An 8031-nucleotide genomic window follows, 5' to 3' on the forward strand; every position below is an offset into this window, starting at 1 on the left:
AAAGGTGTTTCCTCCAGAAACAAAGACAATATTTACAAAGGTCTCACAGGTAAATTGTGAGCGATCACAGCAGCATCTCATCCTGACTAACAGCTTTTAGATGCAGGGAGAGCGTCGTGGTTCAGAGGTGGTTCAGCAGATGATGAAGGCCTTTCTGTTGCATTGTGTAGTGCTGTGGAGGCCATGATGGTCGACTGGGTCTGCTTCTACTGAACTCACAAACACTTCTGAGGTATTTACACCTGAAGCCTCATTGAATGTGAGTCAGAAACAAACGGCTCAGCTGTGATTAATGGATGTTTCCCTGCATTTCTATTTTCACACAGTTTATTTCTTACAGCAGGAAAACTGAACAGAATGTATGTAAGAGGTCAGAGTGAGGATGACGTCACTTAATACAGGAAACACATGTTTGTCTGTTTTGATGATGAAGGACTTCTTCAGCTCTGTAAACAGCTACACTTGAGAGGACAGAGGTGATTTCATGGATCAATAACAATGTGTTTATCAGCTTTCATCATCGCAGTGCAGACATGACGTCAGATCTATCAGAGTGAAGGCCGTCTCTCTGATGACGTCACAGAGCAGAGTCCTTCTGTCCAATAAAGGATCTCAGATCAGCTGCTGCCATCTTGTGGCCACAGTTGGTTACTGTCTCTGAAAGTTGTCTCATGTTTCCTGTTGTCCTGCTAACAAAGGCTGGAGCTCATCATGCTGAGAGGGCAGCAGCATTTTGTGGCTCTTCACACATGTTCATTATATTCTGATGATCCTGGATGGAGACAAACTACAGATAAGTGTGTTCAGCCCAACTAGTTTATCTCATTACAGCAGTTTGATGTTTCCCTTTGAATCCCCCTGAAGATCCTGACAGTGAAGCACGTACATAATACTCCAGCCTTTCAACTCTGAGCTTATTTAGTTCTATTAATACACTGAAATCTCATTTGTGTCATGAAGAAAGTCTTTAATCAAACAGAATTCAAAGATCAGAAACATTTCATATATGGAGTTAAACATGAATCATTGTTTCAACAACATATTTATTGTTGTCATAAACAGACAAGAAGACAACAACAAACTGCTCCTCCCATTCAACACATGTCAGTCCATATCCCAGCAAACTAAATCATCTCCATTTACACATCAAATAGAAACATGAATCACTTGTAATGATTAGAAACTTGATAGAATTTCAAATCTAGTTTGGGGAGTCATTCAGTGAGAAACAGTGAAATGATTTTCCATGTGAAAAGGTGGACAGCAGAAACAGAAAGAAACAGTGAAACTAAAAGAGAAACAAAGAGCTTTGGAACAACGAGGCAGCAGGAGGACAGCTGCAGTTTAACAGCTTCAACTCACTGACAGGAAACAACATTAGAAACATCATCATCCTCAACTCATCTGCTGCACTGACACTGACACCTTCAACGGACACACCTTCACTTTATCATCAGTGTTAATATATGGAAACATCCTGTGAGTGAAAGTGTGTGTGAAGGTGTGTATGTGTGTGTTAGTATCAGGATCAGAGAACGACAGCTTTCCTCTGTTCCAGTCCAGATTCACTCTGATCCTCTGGAACTTCTTCTGGACTGAGAGAGCAGTTGATGGAGCTGATGGCGAGTGTGCTGAGTATTTATCTTGATAGAACAATATTCCCCACAATCCAGACAGTATGATTCCCTTCCTCTGCACAGACTCTGCAAATACACCCAGTACCCACCGTGTACTGTCTCCAACCTCAACATCCCAGCTGTGAGTCCCTGAGTTAAAGCCCTCAGAGCCCAGGACAGAGCAGGAATAATCAAACCTCTCTGGATTATCAGGAAGCTGCTGCCTCTCTCCTCCTCGTCTCACACTGGTCAGATCTTCAGACAGGATGAGTTTGGATGAGCAGTGTTTGGGTCCAGAATGAGAGGAGTGTAGGAGACCATGTCCTTCATGTTGTTCCAGATGTTGAAGGTCAGGTTGCCCAGGTGTTTGGCCTGGTCTATCAGAGCTCCTGAGGGCAGCTGTGGATCATCCAGCAGGGGGCAGCGCTGGACTCTTTCCACTGCAGCCTTGTAGTTGTGCAGGAATGAGACGTCTTCAGCTCTCAGCTCCTCCTCTGTGGCTCTGACTGTGTCTGAAAGAGCTGCTATCTCTCTGCTCAGAGCCTCCATCTTCTCCTTCATCATCCCACTCTTCTGCTCCTCTTCCTCCCTCAGTGCAGCCAGCCTGGCCTCCTCTTCCTCTGCTAGAAACTGGTGAAGCTTCTTAAACTGCTCCTTAATCTGCCTCTCTGTGTGTCGGGCCTGGACCTTAATGTGTTCTGCTGTTTGATCAAACTTCACTTGAACTTCTTCACAAACCTTTAACTTCTTCTTTAAGGGCTCCAGAGTTTCCTGAAGTTCCTTCTTGTGTTGTTGTGCAGCTTCATCGATGGGTCTGAATCTGTGATTGGTGTGTTTTTCTGAGTCTCTGCAGACGAGACACACTGGCTGCTGATGGTCCAGACAGAAGAGTTTGAGTTTCTCAGAGTGCAGACTGCAGAGAGCCTCTGAAGCTCTCTGATCTCTCTCCTGTAAGAACGACTCACACAGGTTCTTTAAAGCTCGGTTTAAAGGTGGATCAACTGATCTATTTCTTACAAACTGGACACTCGTGTGTTGGTCTCTCTCTCCACCATCTCTTCAGACAGTCTTTACAGAAGCTGTGGCTACATGACAGAAGAACAGGATCTCTGAAGACCTCCTGACAGACCGGACAGCAGAGATCCTCCTCTGATCTGGAAGCCATTGAGTCTGTGAGTGAAGCTGAAAACAGCAGACAGGAAGTACAGTCAGTCCTGGCTCCCCTCCCTCCTCTACCACCTTCACTGAAACTTCCTTTGAGTCGTGTTTTTGCTCAAACTCACATTCAGTGTGTGGAGCGTCAGCAGCTTGAAGCAGCAGTGTTGGAGTTTTCCACTTTTCTCTCCTGTAGCTGGACTCACTCAGAGGAAGCTGCTAGTTTGGTCTGAGCTCAGTCTGATCGTCTGTGCGTCTCTCTTTACTGAGGACGAAGAACTTCCTGTTTCCTGGTTTGTCACATTTGAGTGACGTGAGGGGAGGAGAAAATGTTGCTGTTTGACTTTTAACTAAGGTGTGTTTCAATCCTGCCTGCAGCTCAAAAGCTGTAAAACAGGTTTTGTGTCTTTTCACCTCCACAGGTCACAACATGAAACCTGTTGTGAAGTTTATAAAATAAAGTGTCACTCGGTGGTGCAGCTGTTTGTCAGCTTCTATTTTAGACTTTGTTCTGGTTCTTGTTCAGGTTCCCAGCAGTGGGAGTGTAATGCAGTCACACACACACAGGTGGTGTTAAGGTGGATTCACTTAGTTACAGACAGTGGTGTTATTTCCTGTAACTAAGGGTGTGTTTCACTCCAAAGTTCAGACATTAACCTGCCAGAAGTTGTAAAAGTTACTAATAAAGAGCTTTTATCTCATTTCACATGCAGGTCAGAGCATGAAAGCTGTGATGCAGCAGTTTGAGGAAAATTGCTGCTGATATAAAATATTTTTTGTGGTTTTACAAAATATATAAAAGAGCAGAAAGAAAAGAAATAAGTGTAAAGAGTGCAGCAAAATGCATGTTTTAGTGTGAGCTGGTTCATCTGATCTGGTTGTGTAAAAGTCACTGCATGACACTGAGTGTTACTTTTGTGTTACTGACACTCATCTCTGACTCAGAGAAACGATTTCTCCCCTGTGATGTTCACACAGTGGTGAGTTACATGTGTGTGGAATTTTTACTGTTTTATAGAATTAAAGTTTCTCTTACTTTCTTTTTTCTGTTATTTACTAAAAAGAAATAATAAATTCTCCACACGTGTTTGAAGGTTGGATGCAAATATCATGTGATCTAAAAGTCAAATATCTGCTGATGGAGCAAAACAAGGCCAGATGTTGAGCAGCTGTATTGCTGCATGACATCAGCCCACAGCAGCAGAGACCGTGGAGCCAACATGTGAGAAACAAAGCAACACACTGAACATCTGAACCACAGCAGGAAGTGCGACTCTTTGTAGACCTGTGGACAGGAAACACACAGCAGGTCCTGATCAGTAACAGGGTCCAAAGACAAACATTTGTTTATCAGCATCTGTATATACAGTGGGGCAAAAAAGTATTTAGTCAGCCACCGATTGTGCAAGTTCCCCCACTTAAAATGATGACAGAGGTCAGTAATTTGCACCAGAGGTACACTTCAACTGTGAGAGACAGAATGTGAAAAAAAAATCCATGAATCCACATGGTAGGATTTGTAAAGAATTTATTCGTAAATCAGGGTGGAAAATAAGTATTTGGTCACCTCAAACAAGGAAAATCTCTGGCTCTCACAGACCTGTAACGTCTTCTGTAAGAAGCTTTTCTGTCCCCCACTCGTTACCTGTATGAATGGCACCTGTTTGAACTCATCATCTGTATAAAAGACACCTGTCCACAGCCTCAAACAGTCAGACTCCAAACGCCGCCATGGCCAAGACCAAAGAGCTTTCGAAGGACACCAGGAAAAGTATTGTAGACCTGCACCAGACTGGGAAGAGTGAATCTACAATAGGCAAGCAGCTTGGTGTGAAAAAATCAACTGTGGGAGCAATCATCAGAAAATGGAAGACATACAAGACCACTGATAATCTCCCTCGATCTGGGGCTCCACGCAAGATCTCATCCCGTGGGGTCAAAATGATCATGAGAACGGTGAGCAAAGATCCCAGAACCACACGGGGGGACCTGGTGAATGACCTGCAGAGAGCTGGGACCAAAGTAACAAAGGTCACCATCAGTAACACACTACAACGGCAGGGAATCAAATCCCGCAGTGCCAGACGTGTTCCGCTGCTGAAGCCAGTGCATGTCCAGGCCCGTCTGAAGTTTGCCAGAGAGCACATGGATGATACAGCAGAGGATTGGGAGAATGTCATGTGGTCAGATGAAACCAAAGTAGAACTTTTTGGTATAAACTCAACTCGTCGTGTTTGGAGGACGAAGAATACTGAGTTGCATCCCAAGAACACCATACCTACTGTGAAGCATGGGGGTGGAAACATCATGCTATGGGGCTGTTTTTCTGCCAAGGGGACAGGACGACTGATCCGTGTTAAGGACAGAATGAATGGGGCCATGTATCGTGAGATTTTGAGCCAAAACCTCCTTCCATCAGTGAGAACTTTGAAGATGAAACGAGGCTGGGTCTTCCAACATGACAATGATCCAAAACACACCGCCCGGGCAACAAAGGAGTGGCTCCGTAAGAAGCATTTGAAAGTCCTGGAGTGGCCTAGCCAGTCTCCAGACCTCAACCCCATAGAAAATCTGTGGCGGGAGTTGAAAGTCCGTGTTGCTCGGCGACAGCCCCAAAACATCACTGCTCTCGAGAAGATCTGCATGGAGGAATGGGCCAAAATACCAGCTACTGTGTGTGCAAACCTGGTAAAGACCTATAGTAAACATTTGACCTCTGTTATTGCCAACAAAGGTTATGTTACAAAGTATTGAGTTGTATTTTTGTTATTGACCAAATACTTATTTTCCACCCTGATTTACGAATAAATTCTTTACAAATCCTACCATGTGGATTCATGGATTTTTTTTTTCACATTCTGTCTCTCACAGTTGAAGTGTACCTCTGGTGCAAATTACTGACCTCTGTCATCATTTTAGGTGGGGGAACTTGCACAATCGGGCTGACTGAAGAAAATATAATCTGTTTAAACATTGTTCAGCTTTAAAGTTACTGTGCAACTGTGTAATAAAAATGTGCTCACGACTTTGGCCTTGAGAGCGATAAGAAGCGATCGCCTCATCCTGCAGGTGCAAGATATCTACACGCCGAAGAGGCTAGAACACCCAAGGCCGATTTCCTTTTATGGAGTTGTTTTTCTGCTAGTGCAGCACTTCCCCCTGTAAGTTTTAGAGAATATATACCCATCCTCACAGCAAATCTTTGGAATCTCCTGATGTGAGCTGTATTGAGAGGTTGTCTCTGTCTCAATAAAAGTTCACTGATTCCCCATCTGCAGGTGTCCTGTTGTCTTCATTCTCCGCCAGCCTGGTTAAGTCAATTCCTCCTTAACATCTAAAAGAACCTATTTAATGAAGGAAGACGGGTTCACTCTGTGTTTAATATTATTCTATTGTTGTTGTTTTTTTTTATATCCTTCAATTGGCGTCACGAACAGGATCCGGTCCAGGTCAACTGGAACGGACGGGAGGACAATCGGCCGTGGTCTGAGTGAACAGAGTTTGGACAAAAAGTTGCGCGCACACAAAAACAAGGTAAGCAGACCTTTTATTTCTGCTATATTGAACATTATAAAATACTTAGTGTCCAAACTCCTAGTAATTCATAACCAAAATTGTCTGGCTTACTTAAGGCTTGTTGAGAATCAGACAAGTGAATAAGAGATAAGTGAATAAGAGATAAGTGAATAAGAAATAAGTGAATAAGTGAATAAAGATAAGAGTGAACTGAGGTCTGACCACGGTTGCAGCCGACGGGTTGCTCTCCGGTGTCGGATACATACCTCAGTGCAGGTCTGGGACCTTGAAAGGGTTTATTAGTAACGCCTTTCTAAACAATTAAAAGGTTAAAGGCCTTGAGAATATTTTTTAGTAATATTCTCTAAACTACAGAAGGGTTAGGAAGGCCCAGAGGACGTTATTAGAAAAGATCCTCTAAAACTTAAAAAGGAAAAGTACTGGTTGGAGTCCAAAGGAGGGGTCCCTTTGATCAATAGGAGAAAAACGGATCTCTTCTTAAAACCCCGATGATTTTAGTGTTTTAAATGTTTTGATGTTCTGTTTGATATTTGACACACATAAATACACGCTGAATGCTTGCTGTGGAACACTGGGCAGGACAGTTTGGTTCTCCGTTGTTCACAGATTACACAATTAAAGGAACTAGGTTCCTCTTTTGGTTAAAATAATACACCACACATAGAATTTTTTTACACATTTATTACATACATAAGGAGGGTAATGAGTGACTGCAGGTAATGTATGAAGTGTGAATGAGACGTGTGAACAAGGTGACAACCAACTAGCACCCCTATCAGGAAGCAATAGGCAAGGTTACCCGCCAGACTCCGGTTTGGTAGAAGCTTGGTAACACCTGAAGGGATATTTCAGTGCTGACTCACCTTTAAAGCAGCGCCCCAGCTGTTAGTGCCTAACAGAGGCAGAAACCCAGCTGGCCCAAATTCTCCTTTAAAATCAATAAAACAGCTGAAAAAGTATGAAAGAAATGTTGGGTTTGAGTCCCTGGATATTGAGTTGAAGGCTCAGGTAGTTTGGTAGGGAAATTAGGACAGAAACTGTTCCCAGAAGTAACAGATACTGTTTGATTGATTACAAAAAAGTTATCTTTCTTCGGTGAGACCCGTTATATTAAATTTGTCGAAATTTGTTAGGTGCTGAATCTGTCAGGCCTGTCAGTGGTTGTAAATATAAGACGTCTTTGTAATATAAAATAATAGAGTCTTGTCTGAGCTTTGTGTGACCTTGTGTGTAACGTGGAGCGGCGGCGCTGAGGGCTATTTTTAGACTGTGTGTGAACATGCAAATGAGCTGTGAACTACACAGAGGACTTTTGCTTCCTGTTTAGTGTGTTTTGTGGGATTTGCAAATAATGATACAAGCTCGTAATAAAAACGCTGGTTTTGTTGATTATAATAGTATAAATAAGGATTTGAATGACTACGCTGAATGTTTGATGTTCGGCTGGATTTTAATATAGAAGAGATAGATTGTGTTTGAGTAAGACCGGCACTTCAGTCGGCAGAGTGTGATTGTGATGAAAATGATATTAAATAAATCTCTTAAGTGGGTTGATACAGGTGGCTACGGGCCTGGACCACCCGGCCCCATAAGCAAACAAAAAGTTAAGTTAACCCACCTACAAACGCACATACACGCAATGAAGAAACAGCTTACACCCATGAACAGGTGAAGATTTTCCAGCAAGTTTAAAGCAGCGAAGCTTAACATACACCCGCCGTTA

General features: G+C 43.0%; 1 pseudogene; it reads right to left on the minus strand.

Moving 5' to 3' along the window:
- Window positions 1–946: 946 nt before the first annotated feature.
- On the minus strand, window positions 947–3401 carry LOC121813609 (annotated as a pseudogene).
- Window positions 3402–8031: the final 4630 nt, after the last annotated feature.

Source organism: Haplochromis burtoni, unplaced genomic scaffold (genome assembly GCF_018398535.1).
Source record: "Haplochromis burtoni strain Fernald_Lab_line unplaced genomic scaffold, NCSU_Asbu1 Contig_2044, whole genome shotgun sequence".
Taxonomy (NCBI): domain Eukaryota; kingdom Metazoa; phylum Chordata; class Actinopteri; order Cichliformes; family Cichlidae; genus Haplochromis; species Haplochromis burtoni.